This window comes from Canis aureus, chromosome 7 (genome assembly GCF_053574225.1).
Source record: "Canis aureus isolate CA01 chromosome 7, VMU_Caureus_v.1.0, whole genome shotgun sequence".
NCBI classification, from domain to species: domain Eukaryota; kingdom Metazoa; phylum Chordata; class Mammalia; order Carnivora; family Canidae; genus Canis; species Canis aureus.
In genome coordinates this window covers 4,569,240-4,589,930 of record NC_135617.1, presented here as the reverse complement: position 1 = coordinate 4,589,930, position 20,691 = coordinate 4,569,240, and the positions used below count along the sequence as shown (strand labels likewise).

At 33.3% G+C, this 20,691-nt stretch overlaps 1 protein-coding gene across 6 annotated transcripts in view; it reads right to left on the bottom strand.

Annotated features, from left to right (window-relative positions):
* The window catches only part of REV3L (REV3 like, DNA directed polymerase zeta catalytic subunit), a 177,305-nt gene that overhangs the window by 154,900 nt on the left and 1,714 nt on the right, over positions 1-20,691 (bottom strand). Inside the window, exon 2 of one of the 6 annotated variants that reach the window (XM_077902754.1) lies at positions 12,786-12,913. The exons of the other annotated variants lie outside the window; for them this stretch is intronic. The gene's annotated coding sequence lies outside the window, so the exon portion shown is untranslated. The remainder of the gene's footprint in view (positions 1-12,785; positions 12,914-20,691) is intronic. 6 annotated transcript variants of the gene reach the window in all.

The window sequence follows — 20,691 nt, the reverse complement described above, 5'->3', positions numbered from 1 at the left end:
CCTGGAGACCTGGGATCGAATCCCACATCGGGCTCCCGGTGCATGGAGCCTGCTTCTCCCTCTGCCTATGTCTCTGCCTCTCTCTCTCTCTCTATCATAAATAAATTTTTTAAAAAAGAATAATATGAATAGGTCGTATGTTTTGGTTTATTAATTTCCCCCTTATTTATAAAGTAATATATGCTTTTATAATATATGAAAAAGCACAGAAAAGAAAAACATTACTCAAATCTACCATATTCATACTGTTTCATTATTTCTCTGTTTATATTATATGCACTTTTAAACAGAAGGATCATATTATACAGACTATTTTGAAGCCTATTTTCTTCACTTAGCCACACAAGGGAACATTTCCCCTCTATATTCTTTCTTAGATTTTTGAGGACTATATGGCAGACCATATGTAACATATAGATGGAACTACTCTTCATTTTTTAACACTTAGGTTATTTGCAGTTTTTCACCTACTTTCTCCTGTACCACTGTCAATATGTCCTCATTTGGACAAAATCTGGGTTTTAGAAAGATCACTCCAGTGACTTTATACGGGCTGAATTTGAAAAGAAGTGAATTCAGAGACAAGCTGAAAGACTATTATGATGGGCCAAGCTAATATAATGAGACCTCAATTAAAGTATTAACAATGGAAATGGACAGAGAATGGATTTGAAAGTCTACAATCTACATGTAAAGATTTGTCATCTGTGTAAGACTATATACAAAAAAATAATTCCTTTTCTTCAATAAATATTTACCAAAGCACTGCAATGTATCAAAGAGTAATTACGGAGATAAAACATATCAGGATAAAAAGAACACTATGCATATGTACTTCTCTGTGTGTACATGTACGTGTAGGATCAGGGTTCCAATTGCATTTAAGGAATTCAGTCTTCCTTTTTATCAGAGGAAAAACAATTCCCTGTTCTGATTCTACAACTGCAGAAGCAGAGCCAGAAAGTGTCATAGTCGTCAACAAAAGCTTGACCCTCTGTTCTCAAGTTACATGCTGGGGCTGTGGTGGGAATTTAACACACTAAACAAGAAACTGCCCATGATCAGGTTTACTTCAATTTTTTAAAAGAAAATTGAAGCATATACTGGGGCTTTCTGCCAAAAAAAGCAAATGTTTCATGCATTTGGCTCCTTGTCCTTTTATGTGGCTAGTGTCCAATATCAACTTGGAGATGTCCCCATTTCAAAATCTGCCAGCTACTGAAACATGGGTCAAACAAAACATTTTTCCTTTCTATGAAAAAGTATAATGTATCATGACAAGGAATCTTACTAGGTAAAGCGGAGCTCACATAAAAAAATGCTTACAATGAACCAGTTCCCCCTACTATCTTTTTTTTATACTAATACCATTAAGCTTCAGATTTCAAAAAGAAGGGCTTTTTTTATAATTAAATATTAGGTTCTTGAATCACACATATCACTAAGATTCTTTAGTAAATCTGACAATCCTCAATTAGTGTAAATGAAAAAAATTAGAAGCATATCTTACTTTCCTTTTGAGATAACATTCCTTTATTCATATATCATATTTTTTCAAAACCAGAGAGATCTTATTTATCACTTCTGATCATTTGAAACATATGTATATATTCAAAAAACTTTCCCACGCTATGAAATTTCTAAGTTTCATTTATATTGGTTGGTTTATTAGTTTTTAGTGATCTCAAAGCTTACATGCATTAAAAAAAAAAACCTCCTTAAAAAAAAAAAAAAAAGGCATCTCATCTATACTTCCAAAACACCTTCTCAATTAATAGACCACAAAAACCCAAAATACTAAAATTGATTACTTACTTGTACTTTACTTCATGTCTAGTTAATTCTACATAGTCCTAGGAGATTAAATGTATCTGGGTCTAGCTACTGGATAATACATAGTATTAATTTTTAATTCCAAATTAAATATATTCTACTACAATAACTTAAGGTATAATTCAGAATGAAAACCAGTAAATTTCAAGTGATTAACACAGAAAAATAAGACATAAAATTAAAATGTACTTTAGCTGCCAAGTCACTGAAATTATTACATTATATTCTATCTTCACAACAGTAGCCATAATCTTGGGCCATATCTCATTATCCTTAAATCTAATCAGACTGCTTTTTAGTTGGTACAAAATATATCAACATATTTTACTAATAATCAAAGATCTCAGGACATGCCCAAAAAAGTACATGCCTTTATAGGATAGCTTCGCCTTCTAAAATAGCAATACTTCGAGCAGCCCGGGTGGCTCAGCGGTTTAACGCCGCCTTCAGTCTAGGTCAAGATCCTGGAGACCTGGGATCGAATCCCACATAAGGCTCCCTACATGAAGCCTGCTTCTCCCTCTGCCTGTGTCTCTGCCTCTCTCTCTGTGTGTCTCTCATGAATAAATAAATAAGATCTTAAAAAATAAATAGCAATACTTCAGGAATAGCAACAATGATTATGATCAAGGAAATCTCCCTAAAAGATAATCTCATATCAGAAAAAAAAGATAAAAAGATTGAGGGGGAAATAAGAAAAAACTTATAACGAATCGTATAAAAGCTATGAGACAGCATCTTACAGTCTAACATCCATTTAACTAAAATTACATAGAGAAGAGAGGACAATTCAAAAGAAATAACATGAAGAGATAATGGCTGAGAGTTTTCCTCATTAAATAAAAGATACCAAACCAAAGAACCAAACAGTTCAGAGAACACCAAAAAAAAAGCAAAAAGACCAAAAAAAAAAAAAAAAGAAAAAAAAAAAAAGGCAAAAAGACATCATGTTCAAAAGCAAAGGCAAACTGGGGTGCCTGGGTGCCTCTGCCTCCAGCTCAGATCATGATCCCAGAGTCCTAAGATCAAGCCCCACAATCAGGCTCCCTGCTCAGTGGGGAGCCTGTTTTTCCTTCTCCCTCTGCCATCTCATTCTCTAATAAATAATAAAATCTTAAAAAAAAAAAAAAAAAGGTAAAGGCAAACCATATCCAAAGACAAAGAAAAAAGAGGGGGGGAAATAAAAAGATACTTTATACACAGAGAATCAAAGGTAAGAATTACAGCAAAACTACAACGAGCCAGACAACAGAGTGGTATCTTTCAAAAGAAAAAAAAAAAAGGCAATCTACAATTCTATACTCAGCAAAAAAAATATTTCATAAAAAGGAAAGATAAAATTTTTCAGAAAAACAAAAACTGAGACAGGGCACCAGTTTTGCCCTACAATAAAATAAATGTTAAAGGAAGTTCTTCACACAGATGGAGTATGATACCAGACAGAAACTTGGATCCACACAAAGAAATCAATACCACTAAGTGTGACATAAATGAAAGTAAATACAAAAACAAAAACAAAAAAACAAAAAAAGTAAATACAAAACTTCATTTATTTGTAATTGCCCTTAAAAGATAACTAAAGTAAAAATAGTACCAACATATTGTATGTTGATAGCATATATAAAAGTAAAATGTATAACAAAAGTACAAAAGATAATCAGAAAGAATTGGGAGTCTTCTAAGTACATAAGAAACAATGTACAATTCTATGTGATAGAAGTCTTTGGTTAGCATTTACAAATGTATATTTCAAACCCTAGGGCTGCCATTAAATTAATTTCAAAAGGTATAAATAAATAAGCAAATATTGGAGAAAAAGGAAATATATAATATCCAAATAGTCCAAAAGAGGAAAAACAAATCAAAGAACAGAGACAATAGAAAACAGCTAGCTCAGTGATAAATTTTTAGTCCAATCATATTACCAATTGCATTAAATGTAAACAATCTTAACACAAATGAAAGATAAAGATTATTAGACTAAATGAGTAACTCCAACGATACGCTTTCTACAAAGGAAATCCATATAAAAACATAAATGAGTTGAAAGGAAAAGAACAAAAAAAGATATTTTGGGAGGCAATTCTCCATGGGTCTCTGTTGTGGTAGCAGTTTTTGAACCTCCTTCTAAGTACTTTAACCTGAAACCATCTCCCATCTGCAGTTCTTCCTTATTAATAGTGAATAATATGGAGATCCAGGAATCTCATGTCTACTGCCAGGATCTATGAAATTTCTGACAAATTAACTCGTTAGCTTGCAAGAAGGTAAAATTTCAGGCCCTTCAAATTCTTGATGTATTCTGGGGCACCTAGGTGGCTCAGTGGTTGAGCATCTGCCTTTGGCTCAGGTTGTGATCCTGGGATTGAGTTCTACATCGGGCTCCCTGCAGGGAGCCTGCTTCTCCCTCTGCCTGTGTCTCTGCCTCTCTGTCTCTCTCATGAATAAATAAATAAAATCTTAAAAATAAAATCTTGATATATCCTGTTAACATTAATATAAAAAAAAAGCTGGAATGGCTATACTAACAACAGACAAGGAAGATTTCAGAATAAGGAATATTACAGGGATAAAGAGGCCACCTCACCACCAAGAAGACATAATAATTCTAAATATATAAGGCCCTAACAAAACTTCAAAATACATGAAGCAAAAACAGACAGAACTAAAACAGAGACAGACAAATCCACAAGGTGGAGAATTCAACACATCTCTCTCAATCTTTGCTAAAACAAGAAGATGATAAAGATATGGGAAAATTCAACTTTACTATGAGAGAAAACATACAAACTCATAATGAGATATCATTTATACCTGTAAGAAGTAATTTAGAACTTAAGAAGTCTGACAATTCTAAATGTTGGTGACAATGTAGAGCATCAGAACTCTCACACTCTGCTGGTGGGAATACAGTTTGGTAGAACCTCTTTAGAAAATAATTTGGCATTACTTAGTAAAGGAGAGGTATGCACACTCTACCCTCAGCAATTCTACCCCTAGTATAAACTTATAAATTTTTACAGACATGCACAACAGTTTTCATAACAGCATTGTTTGTAACTGGGGATAAAGAACAGGAAACAACTCAAATGTCCAAAGACAGGCGAATGAAAAAATAAAATTATGGTATTTCATACAATGGAATACTATATAACAGTGAAAATGAATGAACTACAGCTATATAATTCCACATGGATGATGTCCAAAAAACAATGTTGGGAGGAAAAAAAAAAAAATCACAGAACAAGCATAAGTTCCAAAAAGATAAAACTAAACAATATAATGTTTAGGGATATATATATACACATGAGGTAAAACTGTAAGGAAAAGCAAAGAAATGATTAACCAAAATTATTAGATAGGAGAGGAGGAAGCAATCAAATACTTCAAAGATATCTGTAATAGTCTATGTCTTACCCTAAGTATTAAAACTGATATATTCTATTGTTATATTCTTTACATATATTAATCTATATTATACATAGAGAGTATCTATATGACATATTTATAATTTGAAATGCTTACAAAGAATAAGCAATAAACACAGATTCACTCAGCAAAATATTAAGAACAAGCCAAAAAAAATCATGAAATACAAATATAACACATTAGGCCCAACTAAACATTCAGACTCACATAACTCATAAAAGCCACTTGGTTTTATAACCAAGTGGATATAAAACATGAAACAATGTGCAAGCAAAGCAGTGTGAGGTAGTTTCTTTTCATCAGGAGTCTTCACAGCAATTCAGGGGATATTCCCTTTGGCCTTCCTCAGGTAACAGGTAAGTACAAGAGGATGAGATCATGAGGACTGGTGCCATAACTATCCTAGCTTAGGAATACCAAATAGCAACAACTATCTCCAGTCCGATGGACAGTTTCCTAAGCCACAAAACAGACTTGGTTAAGAGTTATCACACCCAGGGAATGTTTTACACCTAAAAACTTAAACCCATGGAGCATAGTTCTCTCCATTCTGGATGTTAAATTAGTTTCCATCATTGATAAAATCACCGAAGTCCTAAGGGCCTTTACAATCTGGAGACTTTCAAATAATGAATGCTCTGGTCAAAAACAAAACAAAAAATGGGGACACCTGGATGGCTCAGTGCATGTGCTGTCAAATAAATAAAATCTTTTAAAAATTACAGAATAGAAAATAAATGAAAACAGAAACATCATCTCATATTATGCAGGAATAAGTTTTCTTCCACATGACAGAAAGGATGTGCAGTAAGAACAGGGGAAAAACTTAAACCTCAACCCAGGAGAGGCATACATGATGAATGCTTTTATCTAAGTGGGCTGTGCACAATTATTAATTCTAAGTATCTGGAAGGGTGATTCTATCAGCTTAGCAGTGGAAAACAAAGACAACTAAGTAGACTTTCCATACTCTGCCTCCTGGCAAATACCAAGAACGGATAAATAGCCTCTTGTTCATAGATGGATAAGCATGGGACCTATACATTCAGCAGAATGGATAAAACATCTTAAATTGTCAATGAAAAGAATCTGTGATAATTTACATTAAGAAAAAGAAGAAATAAAAAAAGAAAAAGAAGAAATGTAGAAAGTATCTGCTGTGTGTCTCAGGAAGAGACAAGAAAATTAATTTCCTATAAAGCATCTTTTATAAGGAAAGATACTAATTAAAAAGACCAGGAACAAATAAAAACATAATAGACATATGCAGAGTAAGATATAAACCTATGGAACTCTAAGAGGTAAGAAAAAAGAAAGGAATAAACAACAAAAATAAATTCCACTAGTGATAAAAAAGAAAAGACTCAATATTGCAAAAACCTATCAGTAATGTAGAAGATGAAAATAAAAATGTTCACCAAGAATGCAAAAAGACAAAGTTAAAAATAAGAAGGAAAACAGGTATAAAAAAGAAATGTGAACCAATCCACCAATAACAAGTAATTAAAAAAAAAAAAAAAGCCTTAACAAATGAAAGCAATATTCAAAGGTATAATAGAAGAAATATCCCAAAATAAAAAGCACCAGCATCTCTACATCAAAAGAACCTTCTTGTCTCAAAGTAAAAGAGACCAGAATAATGGTCAGAGAATTGTAAAGGGAAAGTCTGGGACTTTCATATTGAGCCATGCTGTCATTAACACATGCAGGCAACAAAAAGCCATTTTCAGATATTCAAGGACTCAGAAAAAAGTAATCCACATGAATATCTCCCAAAAAATAGTACCTGAAAACATATTTGTGGCAAAAGAAGGAAATTTAAATTGGAACTCAAGAATGGGTATAAGAGGTATGGTATAAACAGATTTGTGGTAGTACTCCATATCAAATTAATATGTAGAGCGGAGTCCAAATTGTTCTACTGAAATTTAATACAGAAGCTTAATTTTTTTTTGAAAGAGGAGATACACAATTTAAAATAATCAAAATTTATAAGTTAGTCTTAAAGATTAACTTGGGAAGCTGAGAGTGTAAAAAAAAAAAAAGCTAAATTCCTTGTATTTCATAAAAGAATATTTTTATTTGTTCTTAAATTTTTAAATTACAACTACATTTCTATATATATGCTTTTAAGATGATTTCTGATCTGTTTTTTTAAAATCTATACTGCAAACAGCAGAGTAAAACAAAATTATTAGAAAATATAACATTATAGGAATAAAAATCAAGCATATCAATTATAACAAATTTTTATTGTCTAAAACCTTTCTATTGGAAAGAGCCTCAGATGGGGTTAAAAAAATGAAATGACATAAAGAAAGGTTAAAAATAGTGACAGGCAATGATAGTATCATGGAAATAATAATACTAAGAGGAAACAGGAATAACTACTTTTATGTGGGACAAGAAGTAAGATTCAAGAGAAAAAAGAATTAAAGGGTCTCTTTAAATTGAAATAAAGATGTTTATAGAGTTACTCAAATATAGTCCAAGACCTAGCTAGCTGTTACAGGTCTAGAACAAGGTAAGTATAAAACTTGGAAGCAAGCATTTAGAATACTCTTACAGCAATTTGGCAGAGGAATTGTATATCTGTTTAATACAATAATAATAATAATAATAATAATAAAAGCTTGTATTTCGCTTATTGGTTTTTCTTTGTTTTATTTTTCTAGTAATTCACTTCTAATGTATTTTATTAAAAGTATCAGGAAAAAGCTAGATTCTTTACCACAAATAGTTTGAAAAGCACAGCCATAAGAGATCTGTTATGAAGTTTTATGTGCCAAATAACTCAACATCAAAATATACAAAGTTAAAACAATGAAAGATGCAAGGTAAAAATGAAGAACAAAATAAAGTGGGAAGCAATTTCATTCCATGACATATTACATAAAAAAAATAAGTGCACAGAGGATAAAAACAAATTATGAAATGTCAAATTTTCTTTAGGAAGTGATATATTACAAGACACCCCATAAGTTTAACATCAGCTTTTCAGAAGGGAAAATTACTGTATTAAATGTATACATTGTAAGATGTATTACAACCTCAGAAATGTTAAAATTTCTTTTAGTCAAGGAAATAGTATGTCCACAATTTATCAAATAAATGAAAAACTTTTTTTTTTTTACTGTATAGTTGACATACAATATTATACTAGTTTCAGGTACACAACAGTGATTGAACAATTATATACATTATGAAATGCTATCATTTAATTATTGTTACCATCTGGAAAACTTTTTAATTATCAATGAAACATTTATAAAGATATTGATGAGATAACAGACCCTAAAGAACACTTCAACAACTTTGAAAAATTAAAACTAAAGCATGGCAAAAACTGGTATTCTACCATTCCCCACTAGAGATCACTTAAGGATTTCTGTTTGTTTTTGGATGCTGCTGGGCAGAATTATGTATGAAGTAAGGGCTTGCCAACTTTAAAAACTTATGAAAACTACATTAAAAGACTCAAAACACACTCATCTCTACAGCCTTGTGGTTTTCTAATCCCCTTTTATACAGAAGGGGTGGGGTGGGAAATCAAAGTATTTCACAATGTTAGATGCCGCACAGGAGGTCACAGATGCTTTTGCTACCTTCTTCCTAGCTCCCTACCACCTTACCAAAAATGTAGGACATTGTTTGGATTGTGGGCAGAATTACTGCCTTCTCAAAAAAGGTCAGAGTCCGTTGTTTTTCCTCTGTTTGGCCCACTGGGTAAAGGCTAGCCTAACCTAGGCACCCTAATACAGCTATCTGGTTGATTAGGTAAATGAAGCCATCCTAGACCAACCAGCTTCCAGCTGACCTCTTGGCTGAATAGGTGAAGAGTTATATATGAGTTAGAGCACTGCTTGAACCACTACTACCATATATGTATGTGTTGTATATATTGCGCACACGTGTGCACGCGCACACACACACACAAACTAAACTAGACAAGACTCAGAGCAACAGGATTCACCAGTTATCCTAATAATACAAAGTTTTTTTCCACCTATGCTACACGGTCTATTCATCTTAAAATAACCCCAAGAGGGGTGGTGGTCTCAGGATAGAACACAACTTGAGAAGAAAAAAGTAAACAAAAGATAAGATCCTTCTGAAACTATTCATTTTAAGTCACAGCACTTTAAAAGTTCTCTAAATAAGTGATAGTATCTTTTTCTTCCACTCTCATACCCAATATTTAAAACTCAACTAAATGTGATCTAAAGTCTCATTTGAGATATAAAAGTTCTTTATAAAATGAAAAAATATTTAAATAAAATGTATTTACCATAACAATAAACAAACTGGGAAAAATATTCAAAGTCAATGCATAGAGACCAATTTTCCTATTACATGAAGAGCTCCTTGGAATCAATAAACAAAAGACCCAAAAAAGTGAATAAAAGATAAACATGTAGTACACTGAAAGGGAAGTACAAATGGCTCTCGAGCATATGGAAAGACACTATATTTCACTTGTAATAAATAAATGCAAATTAACTACACAGCGATCCATGTTTTTATCTATTAGATTGGCAAAGATCAAAACATTTGAGAACATAATCTTGGTGAAGAGATGGAAAAAGTCTCATATTGCTGGTGGGAGTACAGATCAAAACAACCTCTGTGTTACACTTTTCCTTCTCTTGAAGATATTCTTGTAAGACATTTCAAAATATAGTACGCAAGATATATTTTGTCTTGTGTGGGCTGTTGGTCATTTTCAGAAAACTGCTCTAATTGCCTGCTTTTATAGAATTCTATTCATATAACAGAGCAGATAGGTAGGGAAGTTTAAGAAACTTGGATGATGAACATAGTAATCTTGTTCCATCTGCCCACCTGATACCTTATTGTGCACTTAGTGAGTGCTCAGTATATATTTGTTGATTAAATGGGACCAGGAATAATGCTGAGCAACGATGAGAATGGAATAAAACAAGAACAAGGGATTAGCTAAATTTATCTGAATTATTGAATAAATTTTTAAACACTATCTTTTTCAAGGGTAAGGCACTGACACAGTGACAAATGTTTCCTGAACATGAGTCAGCTGGCAACAGTGGTATAGATTATTACAATAATGAGTCACATACTCTTAGGAAACCTCTTCCACACTGCTCTGGGCTTGGCCATGTGATATGCTTTGGCCCATGGGACAAGATAAAATATATGGGGCTTGCCTTCACTTGCTGCTTCCGTAAACCCTACTGCTGCCTCCAGCTGAAGGCTAGCCTGCGGGAGACACATGGCCAAAGCTCGCACCAATACCCATACATATGAATGAAGCCATCCTAGACCAACCAGCTTCCACATAAGCACCACGTAAGCAGCCCAGCCAGCAGCAGGGGCAAAACTGCTTACTTGAGCCCATCCCAGAATCATACGCTAACAAATAGTTTATTTTATACCACTATGTTTTGGGAAGGTTTGTCATGCAAAAACCGATACGAGTGGATAGGGGAATAGGATTGGTGGTGATAAAGGAAAATTTATGTTTTACCTGTTTGTTAAATTTCACAATGAGAATATATGCTACTTGTTTAACCAAACTAAACTTATAGAGATATTTTATATCCGACTGATATTAGAGTCAAGTCCCACTATCACCTTAGGAACACATATACATAAAACAAAACAATCCAGTCCAAATGGGAACATGAATTTGAGAGGAGACATTAATATTGCTCAGGAAAAAAAAGGGTCAGTACAGAGTAGCAGGGTATACTATAATACACACACAAAAAAGTGAGTAAGTATGTATTCATGGTCACGGTCATGTCTCAGTAACAGCCATTATCAAATTCCAAAGTGTTAGGTCACATACATCTGAGATTTTGCTTTCCTACTTCTTCTGTTTAGGCTAATACACATTCCCTCATTTTAAACCTCACATGCTATGAGGTAAATATATGCTGAATAACTTTAGGCAAAAGTTAATTAACCTCTCCAAGCCTCATTTCCTCAACTGTAAAATGGGGATAATAGTACCCATTTTATAGAGCTGTAAAAATTAAAATACGTAGAACTGGGCACATAGTAAAGGGTCAATAAATGGCCTATAATCTGTTAATAGAATGATTTAAAAGTAATGTCTTTTGACTGACCTGGTTTCTATTTTAAAATCATTAAGCATCATCAACAAAGGTGTGATTCATCAAAATTAATTTAAAAATCTTTCTAATGACTTCATGAAAAAAGTTAAAAGACAATGTTGTTAAAAACCAAAACAAAACATACATATAGGGAAAATATGAAGAAATTGAAACTCCAGGCAATAATGAATTCACCTGGCCCACATTCCACAATCCTAAATAGGTTTAAAAACCAAAAGCTTCAATTTTTGTGTTTTATGAATTCACAAGAGGCAAAAACAAGAGAGCAATAAATCCTATTGTCACTTTTGTGACCTCTGGCACACATACTTTCAATTCTTTCTACCACCATCTTTAATAAAGGCGGCACTGCTGAAGGCTTTGGAAAACAAGGCTCTTTCTGAAGAAATAAACATAACCTAATCTGCAGTATTGGAAAATTTTAGTTATTCCTTGGATCAATGGCTTAACATTGCCTCTTAAACAGGTTAATTACCTAGCCTGAAGACATATGAGTTAGTGACCAACAACAAAAAGCTTTATACCACAATGTGCAGGTATTTTCGTTTGCTCTATTGTGAATAATTAATAAATGCTAAAAAAATTCCATTTTTCATTTCAATTCAATTATTTTAAAGAGTGCTTAGTATATGTGAAATAATGTGGCAGATTCTGGAGTTAGAAGGGTAAAGAAAGTAACACATATTGATATCATGCCACACATTTGCTGATTATTGTTTAATCATAATAATCCAATGAGGTAAAACTTATTACCATGTCGGATTCCCTGCATGGAGCCTGCTTCTCCCTCTGCCTGTGTTTCTGCCTCTCTCTCTGTGTGTCTCTCATTAATAAATAAATATAATCTTTAAAAAAAAAACTCATTTTAGGAACATCTGGGTGGCTCAGCCAGTTAAGCGTCTGCCTTCTGCTCAGGTCTTGATCCTGGGGCCTGGGATGGAGCCCTGCCCTTCTAAGTGGGAGTCTGCCTCGTCCCCTGCTCATGCTCTCTCTCTCTCAAATAAATAAAATCTTTTAAAAAACAAAACAAAACTCATTTTACAGAGGAGGAAATTAAGGCTCAAAGAAGTAAAGTAACTTGACCAGAGTCTCTCAGCAAAAGACAGTGTAGGAGGGTATGGAGCAGGGGCAGGGAAGCACACAGGGCAGTGCCATGTGACTATCCCTACAGGCAAACACAACACTAAGTGTAGTTAAGTCCTTCATCAGCAATGTGAAAGGGGGCTAAGACTATGAGAAGCCAAAGAGATAACCTTTTGGGAATGGGCAGAGGAGTCACAAAAGGCTTTAAAGAGGTTAATATCTGAGTTGTTACTTTAAGGATGAGTAGGATTTATCAACTTCAATGCCAAGGCTTACCCCCAACCCCCCTCATCCCCAATATATTAACCAAAATAAATTACTTACTTGAAATTGAGAAAAACAATTTTGAGAGAAATCTTCCTCAGATATATTATTCCATAGTTTTAAAACAAATAATATGATGACTGTTTAATTTTTAGGTTGCTTTTATGTGGCTTGTCTTGGTTTTTATTCTGAAATGAAATTTAGATTAGTCATTTTCTTGTTCTGAGAAACTAAGAGTATGCCAACATGTTTTAACTTCACATTTTTTCACATATCAACATGTATTCTTACTTACAAAACCTTTCGTTTCACCATCTCAAACAAAACCTAATTTAATATATAAATTACTTTGAAGTGTAAATATATATGCAAAATAAGATATTTCTTTTAATTATTGTTATATTTCCTTGGTAATTGTAATAAATGGAAGAAAAATAGAAAACTCTCGGTATATTGTTACTTATTACACAAGCATTTTTGAGGTAACACGCTCTCTTTTATTGTTGGAGTCGTTTATATAGTAAATGCTCTCTCAGCCCAAAGAAAATTAAAAAACTACCCCCAAGGAAATGGACCTCAAGTTCTTAGTATTTCCCACAACTATGGTACTAAAAGAAAACATAATTGGACCAAAAAAACCCTAACATTTACAACAACAATTACCACTCTTTTTTTCACAGAATTTCTTTGCTAGGCATACATTCAATTTCTGCTGCAGAAAACAGTCCAGTTTGCCAATACTCATTAAGCAACAAAATAATTTTCATTGAAAAAAAATATTTAAAAAGCTACAGAGAACTGGAACACAGAAGGTCATCTGAAAAACTTAAAAAGAAATGACAAAAAAACAACAAAAAAACAAACAAACAAAAAAACCACCCACACACCAAAAGATTAAACAGACTTATTAAGAGGGTTTTATTTTTACTTATGATTTGTTTTATTCTCAAAAATGTATCTCCTTTATATTTAAACAGTGGAGTTTAATTGCCTAAGACACCTATCCTGCTTTATCTGTATCTTACCTGGAACCTATAAGTTAACACAATTTACCCAAAGTTTACCTTACCTCCCAATATTTCCTTTCTTATTTATTCTTATTATTTCTTATTATTATTGGTGTTAAAATGACAGCCAGGTACCAAAGTAATATACAACATACTATATCCCACATCTTAATAAGTTGCTAAGTATTTCTTTGAAATGTCTAGGGCTAATGACAATATCCTTTGAAATCTGTTTAACCCCAACCTCCTTAAACCTGAATCGATTTTCACTTTTTTTATTGAACAAATTCTCATCCAATCAAAAACAAGACAAGAGAAAATTATAGCACTAGAGGAACTTGAAAGATCTCCTGGCACATTCCCTTTCTCTTTGGAAAACTATATACGTTCAATCCTAGTATCAATTTTTGTTTATATCTGCCCTAAATTCCACTTGCTATACACTCTAGCCTTTGTTTTGTTTAAGGAAAGAACTACGGTCAACACAAAACAAATCCTGCTACAGCCTATCCTACAAGAAGATTCTAAGCACTACTGGACAGAGTATGACCTTAAAGATTTCTAAACTGTGTACGTGCAGGTCTTCTAATCATTCCTCTAAGATTCAGTACATTCACCTTTAAATTATCATCAATGTCTTCTTCCAATTCTTCCTCAGGTTTGGGGGGCCAGTGTGAAGCAGAGAGAGCTAAGAGTCATAGATCCTTAGTTTTCATACCTAGCCCACACAACCAACTATAGGACACAGGACAAATCCTTGCACTTTCTTATCTAGATTTCAGTTCTCTTTACATAAAATGAGAGGATTTGACCAGAACAGTGTTTCCCAACTTTTTCCATATTGTAAATAATATTTGTTCAGCACACAGACCAACAAAAGGACATTTAGAAGCATCAACATGGTACTTGGTAAAAAAAAATTTTTTTTTAAATTATCATTTTCCTTATATAACTACAGAAGAAAATTAAAACTTAAGTGAGATTTTTAATAGTATGAATTTCAAATCCAACCTTTTTCACATAAGGAATAATATTTCAAAATAATAATGATGTTTATTTTTGTGGAATATACATGCACCATTAGGCAACCACCTTGCAGCAAGCTAAATGACACATCAGATGCACATGCCTAGGAGATCCAATACAGCAAATACAGAAATTCAGGCCTAGAACTGTGCTCCCCAGGGCAACCAACATCCCTGCCACCCTGTGCTCTCAATATCAGTGGGCTACACTCTGCACTGGGTGACATATTCCTCAGGCACTCGGAATATAAACTCCAGTAGTAGCTCCATGGTCCATTCTCCACAAGAGGCAGCTGCATACTCTGTGGCTAACTGAAGTAGATTCCAAGTAATAAAGCACCTCCTTTAATGGACTGAAGATATCAAAAGGAGCAGTAACTGTAAGTTATTGCTCATGATGTTATCTGCTTAAAGGAACCCACAGCCTTCCTTTAGCCTCCACTCCAGGGCCACCCTCCAGTGAGCCACATAACATCAACGGGAAGCTCTGAATCCGACCTCTAGCAAAATCTAAAATTAAACAGTACTGGAGTAATCATTTGATAATTGTTCACAACTATTAGTTTTTTTGCGTGTGTTTTTGTTCTTCTTTACCAATTCCTTCAAACACAACTTAAAACTTTGAATAGGTATTACATGCACATAGTAAAAAAATATCCCAAAATTACCAAACGATATACTAAAAAAAAAAACAAAAAAAAAGATTCAGTCTCCCACCTTTGTCCTTTAGGCCACCAGTTCCCCTCACTGAAGGCAACCACTGTCACCAAACTGTCATACATCCTTTGATATTTATACACACACACACGTACATATATATTTTATATATATATATATATAAAACACATGAATGGCAGCATACTATACCTCTTACACATTTTTCCCCCTCTTTAATATATCTTATACATGGCACAACAGGAGTGCACATAGTGTTGCTTCGTTACTTTAAGAGTTGCCTAGTATTCCATTGAATAGATATACCATTATTTACTTAACCACTCCCTTAACGGATTTATGTTTAGGTTATTTCCAGTTTTTTGCAATGACAAACAATGCTGCCACAAATTACAGGTTAACACGTACATAAAATATTTAAAGATAAAATCCTTGAATGAAATTGCCAGATCAAAATATATGTGTATCTTTAATTTTGAAAATGATTTCCAAATTGCTTTTCCATAGAAAAAGAACATTTTATATTCCCACCAGCAATATGAGAATGCCGATTTCCCCTTCCTTTCCTTCTCTCCAACTCTTACTATGTAATCAATTTTTCCTAATTTGATAAGTGGTAAATAGTATGTTGTAGATTGAATTTATATCTCCTTTATGAATAAAATTATACCCCTTTTCATATGAATTTTGCTCGTTTTTTTCTATTAGATTATTTTCTAGGAGCTCTTTGTATATTAAGAGGACATTAGTCCTTCATGAAAAGTATACAAGTTTTACTAGTCTGTGTCTTTTCACTTTATAATTTTCTTTCTCTATACTGAATTTTTTATATTGTGAAGATCTCTAACCTGGCTCCAGTTACTGTATACCTTGAAAGCTCTTTGCCATTCCCAGATTATACTAAAAATATTTATCCTATGTTGTTTTGTTCTCAAATTTAAACCTTCTGATTCACCTGGAAGTCAACTTTTTATTTTTCCAGATAATTAACAGGTTATCTCAACACTGTTTATTTTTCTTTCCATACTAAGAGGTACAGGTAGCATCCATTTTCATATAGTAAATTCTTATCTAGTTTAAGTCAGTTTCTAGCCTCCACTCTGTTTCATTGTTGCTATGAGCCAAAACCACACTACTTTTCAAAACATTTTAAAATTAAAATCAGTTTACATATAAATGAGTATCATTTTTTTAAAAAGCCAGAAATTACTGGCTTGCTTTAATTTAAGAATCATTCTGTAGTTCCTAAATTGAATTTATATAATCAAGTTCAATACTATCATCACACAATCATGCATTCGGGTGGATACTTATTTCGGGGCCCAGTATGAACTTCAAGTCTCTTTTGCTGTATTTCTGAACCGTACCTAGAAAGCCAGTTTTCCCTTAATTTTGTACATAGCTTTTTCCCAAATTATAAAATCAATACATTCTCTCCATAAGAAAATCTAAAAATTTCAAAACACACATCTTAGAGATAACCAACCTTTATATTTTTGTATATTTTTATGCATTTTAATACATGACTATTTCACAAACTGATTTTTTTCACATAATATACTGAGCATTGTCCCATATTTTTATATTCTTATAAAATTTTATTTTAATAAATTCTACTGTATGAATATGCCCAATTGATGTAACCATTTCCCAGCTGTTGAATATTTGAGGTTGCGCCCTGCTGATGACTATTATCTATTGATTCCTACAAAAATGCTTGAGTTTCAAGCACTGTGGTAGTATCGATTGTATAATGGTGAGCAAAAATGAACACATTACCAGCATTTATGGAGGTTATTGGGAAAAACAGACGTTAATCTCCAACATATATAAAATTACAATTACAGCCAAGTGTTATGAAGGAGAGTTTTATGGAGTTTTGAGAGTCTATGATAGGGAAGGCTTCCCTGAGGAAAGATAAATCAGAGTTTAGGTGAAGGAAAAGGAAAAACATTCTAGGCAGAGGGAACAGCATGTACAAAGGCCTCATTGTGGAAGGGAGCATGGCAAGAAAAGGGACCGAAATAAGGCCAATATGGCTGGAACACAAAGAGCAAGGCAAGAAGAACATGGCTCAAGCCATGACTAGATAGAAAGGTAGGGGCCAGACTATGCAAGACCTTGTAAGACATGTAGACGCCACCACATAAGACATGTAGTTTTGTCCTTATCCTAAATGCAATGGAAAGCTACTGAAGCATATCAAGTAGTAGGGTGATATAATCAGGTTTGCATTTTGAAAAGATCCCTCTGATTACAGTGTAGAAAACAGATTAGAAGGGAAGAGAGTGGACTGGGGTAGGCCAAGATTAGGAGGCTATTGTAAGTGCATCCAAAAATGCTAGTAGTTTAGGGTGGTGATGGATAATGAAAAGAAGTAGATGGATTCAAAAGATAATCAGATTTTGCCAAAAGATTTACATTCATAGATTAAAATCTCTAAAACTAGTACTGGGTCAAAAAACATTTTGAGAATTATAATATGCATTGCCAAGCTGCCCTGCCAAGAGCAGTTTTCGTTTGTGAATTACCTTGTATCTGTTCCTCCATCAGAATTTTGAAATTCTTTTGAAATTCCTTTAAAATGACTTAATCCATACTTCCTTCATGAAGCCTTCCCTGACTCCCCTTTTTGCCTGCTAGTTGGTCACTGACATGTCCTCCTTTGAGCCCTTGTTTTCTTATACACATTTCTGTCATACTCCCATCAAACTATGCTTGACTTACGTCTGTGTCACCTCTACTATACTGTTAAGAGTCTGGAGGGCAAAAGTTGTTCATAATGACACCAAAAATAGCTCAACATACATAGTAGGTTCTCATTAAGTGTTCACTGAATTCTACTATGGACAGATTTAAGAGGGTCCTGCTTCATGCTCTGATTTACTAATTGTGATTTTAAACCAAATATAATACAGAGAGCTAACAGAATTTGCTACTCGGGGCTTCAAATGCCTACTAAAAAAAGTGACTAATTTTGTTTGTGGTAAATCACTAAATTTCTGTAGTGCTCCTGAAAAACCTTTCTGGTAATTGTATCAAATAGGTTTTATGAGATCTTAAAATATTTTTAAATGGCTTAGCAAAAAAAAAAAAAAAAAGGCTATGAACAAGAAATTACTTGTAATCTGAGTTGCTGGTAAATGCTATAGTTTTCAAAACTGTATTCATTTCAAACTTAATCCAATTTACAAAAAAATGAAGTTATTAACCAACTACATAAATTTATACAGCACTGGAGAATGACCAATTTCTTATGTTGAAAAATTCAATTTTATGTTTAACAATTAGCATCTAGAACAATCTACTAAAATTTTCACTACCTGGAGGAAGACTAGAGGGGGTAGTGGCAAGAGTTCCTTACAGTAATCTTAAAGACAAGCAGCTCCCTCTATAGTCTGTTTGGCCTACTTTAATTACTTGCTGTGTGAACATCTCACTCACACTCTTCTATTTACTCCCACTCTGCATCTCAGCAGGGAGGCTTTCTGAGAGGATAATTCTGTTTAACCTGGTGCTGAGAAAACTGAGAGCTTTCTAAACTCCACGTGAAGTGAGTTACATCAAGCAACCAATAAGCAAGGGTTGGGATGTGGAAACCCGACAGCTTCCCAGATCCACCTGAGTCGGATCTTCACGATGAAGCCTTAGGATTTTATTTGAAGTGAATTCCCAGAGCAGTTAACACCTGTATTCAAATCTAAGTGAAAAAACACCGCCCTGTGCTTTAGTCATCTATAACCTTGTTTCTCTCCATTAAAACAGGTTACTGAAACGTTGTTACACCACTCAATACGTTGTTATAGCAAAACAGCATTCAAGACATTTTTAAATGAGTGAAGAAAACGCAAAAGAGGTTTTTTAAAAAGTAATTCCATTACTCACATGAAGAAAATTTAAGTGATTCTCTCAGGAATAACATTATCCTCAATCAGCAAGGGATTAAATCAGTCAGGATTTACCGTTCAAATCTGAATATGCCACTTTTTAAAATACCTTTTCAAATTTCACCAACTCAAGATATGAGAGCTTTTAAATCTAAGACAATTTCTTATATGTTATTCAAGATATGCCCTCAAAACACAGGACAATCAGAAGTCAACTGGACTGTTTTCTAAAGCAGAAAAATACCTTTTATGAATAGAAAAACTGAACTAGTAAAAATGTAAGAAACCTAATCAGTTCAGAATTTATAATACCAATATGAAACACCCTCTTTGAGAAACAATTTCTTCTGCTGCTATTTTTCAGGACTCATTTACAAAGCAAACTCAGTTTAAAAATACCTTTTCTTTAAACCAAGATTAAGAATTAAGGACTTCCAAAATTATTATATATGAAAGGCTTAAAGTTATGGTACTTTATGTAACATAGATTTATCATGTTACTATTTTTCACTAATTTACTTTACTAATTGGTAAATATATAAACATAGCTGTGCTTTCAAACAATAAAACTGTTCATTAAAAATTCTATCACTCAGATTTTTACTAAGTCAGATTGGCCTATATTTTATATTAATTATTTTCAAATGTATTTTAATGGGTGAGCTGGACTAGTTTTCTTTGGGGAGAGAATTCAGAAGCAGATAATTGTACAATTTTGTTTACATTTAATTAATGCTAACTTTCCTGGGAGTTTCTAACATGTTAAAATGCTGGCTTTCTGAAAGCTATATACTCCCAAATGTATGCCAGTGACTTCAAATTTTTTCACCTGTTGAAAAAACACAAAAGTCTTTATATGTGAAACTGTGAACTCTATTTACGGTAAACTCAACTTGATACTTCTTAACAACTTCAAGTTTCAGTTTCTTTGTATCGTTGTATATCCTTTAATGTACAAAAATGTCTTACTTCCACATTCATTTACATTATACGTTTCAAAATATATCCTTTAAGCTTTTGTTTTTTTGTTTTTGTTTTTTAAGGCAGAAGGGGGAAGCTGGTGATCTACTGTAACATATCCAGGAGGGAAGAATAGATTTATCATAGAATACCCGTGTGTTCTTTTATACTGAAAAACACAAAAGTACCTCCATCATCTTTTTTAAAGAATGTTTTCTTACGTTATAGGCTTACTGCTAGCTCACAGTGAAATTCACCTATTCCACAAACAAAACTTTTCTATAAGCCTGAAAATCATTCAGGGATACATATTTAATGACTTGCGTGGGGGGGGAGGGGGGAACACATCTGTGCGTAGAAAAGTAATCCAAACCATACAAACGTTAATACACAGAGATGCCACAGTATATCC